Below are 8,713 nucleotides of genomic sequence, written 5' to 3'. Positions count from 1 at the left end.
TTGGAGCCGAGTTGGCTTAGGCTCGACTCGAGCTCGAGACTGTTCACGAGCCTTAACGAGCCAAAAAAATTATAAATTTATACTTGCATGTAAGACTAAAGTTACAATTAAAACTTTGATTATACAATTATATATACAATATATATAAGCATACTAAAAAAATTATTTACATTTATATTTTTTAAATATATAAGTATCATATTTCTCTTATTTTTTATACATATTTATATATTATTTAATATATAAGTAATAAATATTAAACGAGCCAGCTAACGAACTGAATATACGAGTCGAGCTTTAGAATGTTTGGGCTTGTTTATTAAAAATTTAATGAGCTCGAGCTCGAGCTCGAGCTCGAATGTAAAAAAAATTAACGAACTGGGTTCGAATGAGCTCTTACTGAGTCGAGTTCGAACATGTTTACAAACGGCTCTGTTCATTTGCAGCCATATCTCCACATATTTATAGCCAAAGAATCTTACTTGGCTTGATAAATTTTTGTGCATTATAAAAAATTAAACTATTCAAGTTCGACTTGTGTTGATTGATTGAAAACTCCTATAAGATCAATTTATTATTTAAACAAGTTAAAATTGAACTCGTTAAATTTTCAACTCTAATAATCGATTTTACTCCACTAAATTGAAGTCTCAAGTACCACTAGCACAATCATTAATACATTTGTTTCAATATCACAACCAAATATAAAGAATTTATTTTTCAAATAAATTGTTCTTCATTAAAATATATATTTTCATTGAAATAAATAGAACATTAATACCATATATATTCTTATTAACAAATAATAAAATATATTACCATTACTGTCGATATTGATTAGTGCATGTCATACATACAGTACTGTAATAACTCTATTAGACTGGAATCTGTACTTTTTTAAGCCTTTCCTTGTGTGCTAAACACCTGTAGCCATTGGCCCAGACTATCCTACATTTTGGAGCAAATCACATGAGTCCTACCTAAGGCAAATTATTCTATATTCTTGCATTAAATTTATAGTGAAGGCCTCATTTGGTTTGCGGTTTATTTATTTATTTATTTATTTATTTATTTTAAAGTTTAAAAATTAAAAAATTTAAAATATCACCTTATTATCAATACTATAGTAAAGGCTTAGCCCCTTATGTCACTTGTCTTTATTTCTCTATTTAAAACAAAAAAAATATGCCCAAACTTGATCTTGAGTTCAAGGGGGGAAAAAACTCTTATTATTTGAAGAATACACATAGAGTATGTTTGATTGATAGAATTAAAGTATGTGATTGAGATTATTATTCTGTGGGCTCAATAATTTTGTATTTGTTTTGAAATTTTGTTTTAGGATTATTAATCTACTGGATAATTAATTGTGGAGAAGTGGTTTTAGAAATACTCTTTAGATCCTGGGAGACGCTAGTAATCCTCAGCTAGTCACCTGAAAAGACACAAACACTCCGGTCGGGGGTGCCGAAATTAGCACTCCAACGGGCAAGTTAGTTCTTGTACTCAAAATAGCTTGTCTTCTAAGTTAAGCAAAAAGTGATTGTTACATACCTACTAAATCTGTTATTCCTGTATTTATACCTGTTTCTTTTGGGCCTCGGGGTAAGGGCCTACTTTTTAATCATTGTCCTTTCTCTTATTCGGCTCTAAGGATCTACACTTATTCGGCACATATATTATATTCGGCTTCCCATTCTCGTAGGATACAACCGATTAATATCAGTCTTCTAAGGTACGCACCTTCTGATTTTGCCATTATTCGGCTCCTACAATTGCCCCCCGAACTCCCCATTGACGGTAGTTAATTGGCGTGTTGGTCTTGAATTGGAAAAGTCAAAATAGGTCAGGCGGCTTCGCGTACCCCAATACAGATGTCAGAATGCGCACACCTTTTCGGTCATCATTACACTTTCCCGCCTCATTCGTGCATCTCGCATTTATTGCGATTTGAAATTTCAGTCCTTTCGAGTGCACATTTCGTCGGGTATTCGAGACTCTTGGACTGCCAGCGGGTATCCCTTCTCTGACTCGCATTTTTTACAACTCTTCTCCGTCTACCCTCGTCCCCTTTGCTCCTTGTAAGTTTTCTTCTCTTTTCTTTGCAATCCTACTTTCTGTTTGTTATTTTAATTTTGGCGAACCCTTGATTCCCTGCGAAAATGACTAAACACTTGAAAGACCTCCTTTCTAAGGGTCGTGTTTCTGGATTTCGGCGACATTTTTCCATCCCCGACGATGTTCATCTGTCTCTAGTGACGGACAATACTCTGGATATGGAGAGAGAGGATCGAAATTCAATCGTCTTTCCTCTCCTATCTATTGCAGAGGGCGGGGTCCGTTTTCCCCTACATCCATTCCTTAGGGCCGTCCTCCGCCATTGGGGTCTGATTCCTTCTCAGCCCAACGTGAACTTTTTTCAAATCGTAATGGGGATTGTAGAGTTGAATCGACGCCTCAGGATCGATCTTGGCATTCCGGCCATTCGACATTGTTATGCTTTGGCCAAATCTTCCGGTCGACTTGGGCGGTACTTTCTTAGGGCCAAGGATTCTGACCATCATTTGGTAACCATGCTTGCCAGTTCTGGTAAACGTGTAGACGACGTAATGGTCAATGTCCGAGGGAACTAGGAATTTGGCGAAGGCAAGGGTCGCCTAGACCTTATTCCCAGACGTAGGGGTGAACCAGGTTGCCGTGTGTCTCCTTGCATTTATTGAACTTTTCTTTCACTCGGCATTCTCTCCATGTTCAACCCTTTGTCTTTGCAGGCAGTAAATTGAAAAAGATTCTGGTTTTTACTGACGACGCAGTCCTTGCGCAGATTGCGACTGCACTCGGATACTTCGACCGTCCAAACGTACAAAAGCAAAGGAGAGCGGCCCACATACTTCTTCGATACGAGCCTACTTATACTACTTTTTCGGCCGCTGACAACATTCCGATTCCATCCGGCGATCAACACCTTGCGGCTCTTATCTTCTCTAGCTTTAGGAGCCTTAGGCAAGTTGGTCTCGAAGCTTCTGATTCGGGGCAAGACGTGGAGCCGGTGGTAGAGGTAGTCGCCGAACCAGCCAGAGAGTTCGCTGAGGAGGCTGCAGAGGTTGACGAGGCCCTAAACTCGGCGTTTGAGGCAATCAAACTTAGTCAGCCTACCTCGCTGTCCACTTCGGGTCGGGCGGAGTTTTCTTCTGGAGATATTTTTAGAAGTTTGGAAGACCTACCTGGTGATTTTTTTGAAGGTATGGCTGGGGAAAACCTCACGCAGATGGCTCGAAAGAAAAATGCCGAGCGAATGGCTGCTCGGAAAAAGGTCGAGGCCGCCCATTCTGGACCTGCCTTGATTGAGTCTTTCGAACCCGTTATTGAAGAGCCGACTCAGATTGTTGCAGCTGAAACGGCGAAAGAGGTTGAACAACCGGTCATTGAAGAACGGTTAATGATTTTTAAAAATATTTTAATTATTTTTTTTTAAACTTTTAGATTCAGTTAATCTTAATATACTAAAAAAATAAAAATATATAAAAAATTCATTGAATACAACAAAATATGAAAATATATTAATTTTTTTTATTTTTTTTAACATTTGTATTTGGTGAATTTTTTTTTAAAAAAAAATCACAAATATTATACTTGTTAAGTGTATTTAAATTAGGTGTGTTTAAAAAATAAAAAAAAAATTACATTAAAAACAAAAAAATATAGAAAATAAAAAGTTAATTTTCCGAAAATAAACTCAATTTTCTGAAACCAAACATCATCTTTTTGTTTTAATAGAATTGAGTGCAAACTCGATTATCAAGGCCTGAAATTCACGTTCAACAAAAAAACAGAAAAGAAAAGAAAAAGAAGGCCTGAAATTGGGCAAAGCCTTTGTGCTGTGCTACTCTTGATGGCGTAAGCCCAAAATAGTTTTTTGCGTTGCAGTGTTTGTTGGACTTGGATTGTCCAATTTGATGTGAAAATTTTCATTTCCCCCCTATAATAATTAATCTCAGATGATTTTATTTGCATCCAAATAATAATTTAATATATTTAATTAAAATTTTAAAATTTTAATTCTTATTATATTCTAATATAAATTTATTAATATAGACAATATATATTAAATTTTAAAATAAAATATTATTTTTTTAATAATACACCCAAACAAGTTATACGGAGTGTTTATATTCAATTTTCTTTATCTTCTTCCCCAACAAAGAAAATTGGAAAAAATAAAATCAAGATTTTGAATAAAAAGATTGTTGATTTGTGACAAAAACTCAGATTATTATTATTATTTTTTTGAAAATGTAATAACCAAATATATATTAATATATTAATGAAATATTCTTTTTATTAATTTGTGAGCAGGCACCTATGAAGCACATGTACGGGTATGAGTACTGGTACTGGTACGATACGGGTACGTCGATATGGTAAAATTCAAAAAAAATAGGGTACGAGTACGGCTTGGTACGCTTGTAAAAATATTTATTTTTAATTTAAAATAATGCAAAAATTAATTAAATGGTTTAATTTGTTTAGGTCCAACCTATAATTAACATTTAATGCTAAAAGGAAAAGTATAAAACAAAATTAAATGTCAATATATTAAACAACTTACAAACTATAGTTTAATTTTAAAATCATGCTAAGCATAAAACAAAAACTAAAAAAGAAATCTAGTGAAATGAGTTTTCTCTCTGTAGTAGAAGGAAAATATTGTTTCAACTGAGGTACGGTACGACTTGGATATATACTAGGTACGTCTGGAGGTACGTGTTTCATATATCCGGTATGTATGCAGAAGTACTTTATAAGATACGGTACGCCGGTAAATACCTGATATGAATATGACATGTTTTTCGAAATATCCATACTTCATAGGCCGACACTTTTGTGATTTTTCGAAAAATTGCAGAATCAAATAATGGAAGTCATGCCAGTGCCTGCCTTTTCAATCTACCCCTTTGTACTTTCTCACTCTGAAAATCTCATGAAACCTTAATGAGAGAAATTGGTTTAAGGATTTTTGAAAAGATTTTTAGAAATAATATAATTTAGAATTTTTGATTTGTTTCTTATTTGGGTGTAATTTGAAAGATTTTTGAAAGAATTTTTCAAAGTAGTATAATTTAGGATTTTTGATTTATTTCTTATTTGGATATACTTTGAAGAGTAATTTGAAAAAAATTATAGGTTGTACTAAAAGTAATATAAAATTTTAAATAATTAAATAAAATATACTGAGAAATTAAAGGTACTTAATAATTTTTTAAGTGTAAATAGAATTCTCCATTAATCTCTAACTAATTGGCAAAAAAAGAAAAAAAAAAAAAATTTACTGGCTCGTAAGTTGATTAGGGGTGGCTTTAGGCATCGTTACCCATCATCATTGAGCATAGTTATATCCCAAGTTCGAATAATTTGGGCAAAACAGTTTTGGCATAAGTTGAAAGGTAAATCACATTCACCTTTTTTGAAATTTAGAAAAAATGCTATCAGTCTTATATTTCTGAAATAATTACATTAATTTTCTTTTTAATATGATTGAAACGATTGAAATTAATTCTACTGATAAGTAGAAACTAAAATAAATAAAGACAAATATAAATTTTAATAAAAAAAAGATGATAACATGATTTTTTTTTCATTAGTAAGACTAACGAATTATTGATAAAGAAAAGTCTATGTGTTACGTGAATTAAAACTTTGAGATAGATCACTATAATTATGTTAGAAATATGAAACTAACTATATTATCTTCCTTGAATTCAATTTGGTTTGGTTTTGCCCAAGTTACACCATTTAATGTTAAAAAATGTTAAAAATCTCAAAAATTCTACTAAAAAATCTATCAAATGTCTCATATGGGTGTGATACTCGGATGAGGGATTACTGTTGTGCCTTTGGCACAGCAGTAACTGTTGTGCCTCAATTTGAGGTTTATTATGGGGCTTATTTTTATGATCCAAACTATTATTTTGTAAGGTTCGTTGAGTACTTTATACTTACCAAAAATCATATTAATCGGATATCAATAACTATATGATCGAATTACATTTATCATTAAAAAAAAATAAACAATAAGTTTTTATTTAGAGAAATAGCACAAAAAATGCAATCCGATCACATAATTATTAATATCCGATAGATATAATTTTTGGTAGGCATAAAGTACTCAACGAACTTTACAAAATGAACGGTTCGGATCATAAAAATATGCTCATAATAAATCTCAGTAACCCTATGTCCGTGGGACCCACATGATGTGGGTCTCACACCCATGTAAGACATTTGATAAAAAAATTTGGTAAATGTTTTAGGGTCTCTAACATTACTCTTTAATGTTTGGTTAGATGAAACAATTTTTGGAGAATAATGAAATTAATGTAATTTGATTTTCTCAATGAAATAATTATTCTCTTAAATTATTATTTGCAATTTAAATAAGTAAAATAAAATAAAATATTTGCATATTGGGTGTCACTCAAGTTTAAAGAATCTTTTTTCTTATATCTAAGGTCCAAGGTTTGAGTTTTATTCCTCTTATCTATTTAATTTTTTTTTGATTGAAAATAACCGACACGTGGCATAAAGAGAGAGCTTAGATACCAAGTATAGTTTTCACTTAATATAATTAGTATGTGTATACCCACCCGATGGGTGTACTATTAAATTAATAAAATATAAATTTTGATTTTGAATTAAAAACATGTAGGGTATGTTTGGTAACGTTTACGTTTTCAGTTTATATTTACAAAAATTTTATAAACTAATTTTTGTTTATTTTTTGTTTATTTTTAGAAAAACATAAACTACAAACGCGTTTGGTAATTGACAAAATATTTAAAAAAATTTAAAAATATAAAAAAGAGTGAGAAATGACAAGTGTTGGCAAGTGGCGGCGAAAGACGGTGGTGGAAAGTGGTGACGGTGGGTGGTGGGTGGGTGACGGTGGCGGGTGGTGGGTGGTAGCGAGTGAGTGGTTGTGGCGGATGGTGGGTGGTGGTGACAGGTGGGTAGTGGTGGCAGGTAGGTGGCGGATGGCGGGTGATGGTGGGTGGTGGTGGTGGGTGAGTAGGTGATGGTTGCGGGTGGTAGGTGGTAGCGAGTGAGTGGTGGTGGTGGTGGGTGGTGGTAGCAGGTGGGTGGCGGATGGCGGGTGGTGGTGGTGGTGGGTGGTGGGTGGTGATGGTGGGTGGGTATGTGGGTGGGTGACGGTGGTGGGTGGTAACGAGTGGGTAATGGCGGTGGCGGCGGTGGTGGTGGTGGCGGGTGGTGAGTGGTGGTGGCAGGTGGGTGGCGGATGGCGGGTGGTGGTGGGTGATGGGTGGTGATGGTGGATGGGTGGGTGACGGTGGTGGGTGGTGGTGGCGGGTAGTGGTGGCAGGTTGGTGGCGAATGGCGGGTGGTGACCGGTAAGTGGCGGGTGGTGGTGGTGGTGGTGGTGATGGTGGGTGAATGGGTGTTAGTGGCGGGTGGTAGGTGGTAGCGAGTGGGTGATGGTGGCAGATGGGTGGTGGTGGCAGGTGGGTGGTGGGTGGTGGTGGCAGGTGGGTGGTGGGTGGTGGGTGATTGTGGTGGTGGTGGTGGTGGGTGGGTGGGTGGGTGGGTGATGGTGGCGGGTGGTAGGTGGTAACGAGTGGGTGGCTGGTGGTGGCGGGTGGGTGGTGAGTGGTGGTGGCAAGTAGGTGGCGGGTGGTGGTGGCAAGCGGCAGATGGTAGTGGCGGGTGGTGGGTGGTGGCGGGTGGGTAGCGAGTGGGTGGTGCGTAGTGGCGGCGGTGACGAGGGATGGGTGGTGGTGGCGAGTGGTGGTGGCGGGTGGTGGGTGGTAGTGGCGAAAGACGGTCGTGGAAAATGATGGCGGGTGGTAGTTAGTGTTGGGTGGTAAAAAAAGAAAACTAAAAATTCAAAATGGAAACACATTTTTTTGTTTTCATTTTTTGGCCAAATTTATAAACTGAGACCACTGATTTATAAATCAGAAATTTTACCAAACAAGTTTTTATTTGAGTTTTTAAAATTTCTATAAATATAAACAGAAAACTAAAAACGTAAGTGTTACCAAACGGCACCGTAGTATCTATTACTCAAATGATAAAAGTGTTGTTTAACAAACTAGTGATCTTAGGCTTAAGTCCCTTTCACCATCTCAATAAATAGTATAAGAGGGGTTAACTTGAGCCAATCTAATTGATTAAACCTAATCGGAGCCCCGTTAGAAAGTATAAAATTAGTGGCCTTATAGATATCATCATCGAATAGGCCAGATTGCTCTAATCGAAAGGGTTCAAATCTACGAATCTAAAGACTTATTTGAGCTTGGACTTAAAAGTGTTCGGATCCACGAACTTAGAAATCTGAAGTGCTTGGCTTTGATTGGATTCGAATGCAATTTAGAAGTCACTCAATTAATGAGTCCAAAACACTTGCGGGCTTAGAGCTTTTCAGGATCTACGCACTAGAACCTTGGGCGTGACGGAGTTCGAACAAAGGACTAGATCCCGATGTCAGTAAGTGGAGATAAATTCACTCTTCGGTTAAATTAGCCTATACCCGAGTTGAGGTGACATGATCTAGGGGGTCACTGAGACTCGGCAATATTTTGCGACAGGGTGTTCTCTTGAATTACCCCTAACCCTTTTGCGGCAGGGCATCCTCTAGGACTATGTCACGCCCCCCAAAATACACAATAGATACAACCCAAAACATGCATTAACAATT

Source organism: Camellia sinensis, chromosome 4, assembly GCF_055761805.1.
Source record: "Camellia sinensis isolate YWXY chromosome 4, ASM5576180v1, whole genome shotgun sequence".
NCBI lineage: Eukaryota > Viridiplantae > Streptophyta > Magnoliopsida > Ericales > Theaceae > Camellia > Camellia sinensis.
Note: the sequence above shows the minus strand (reverse complement) of the source record.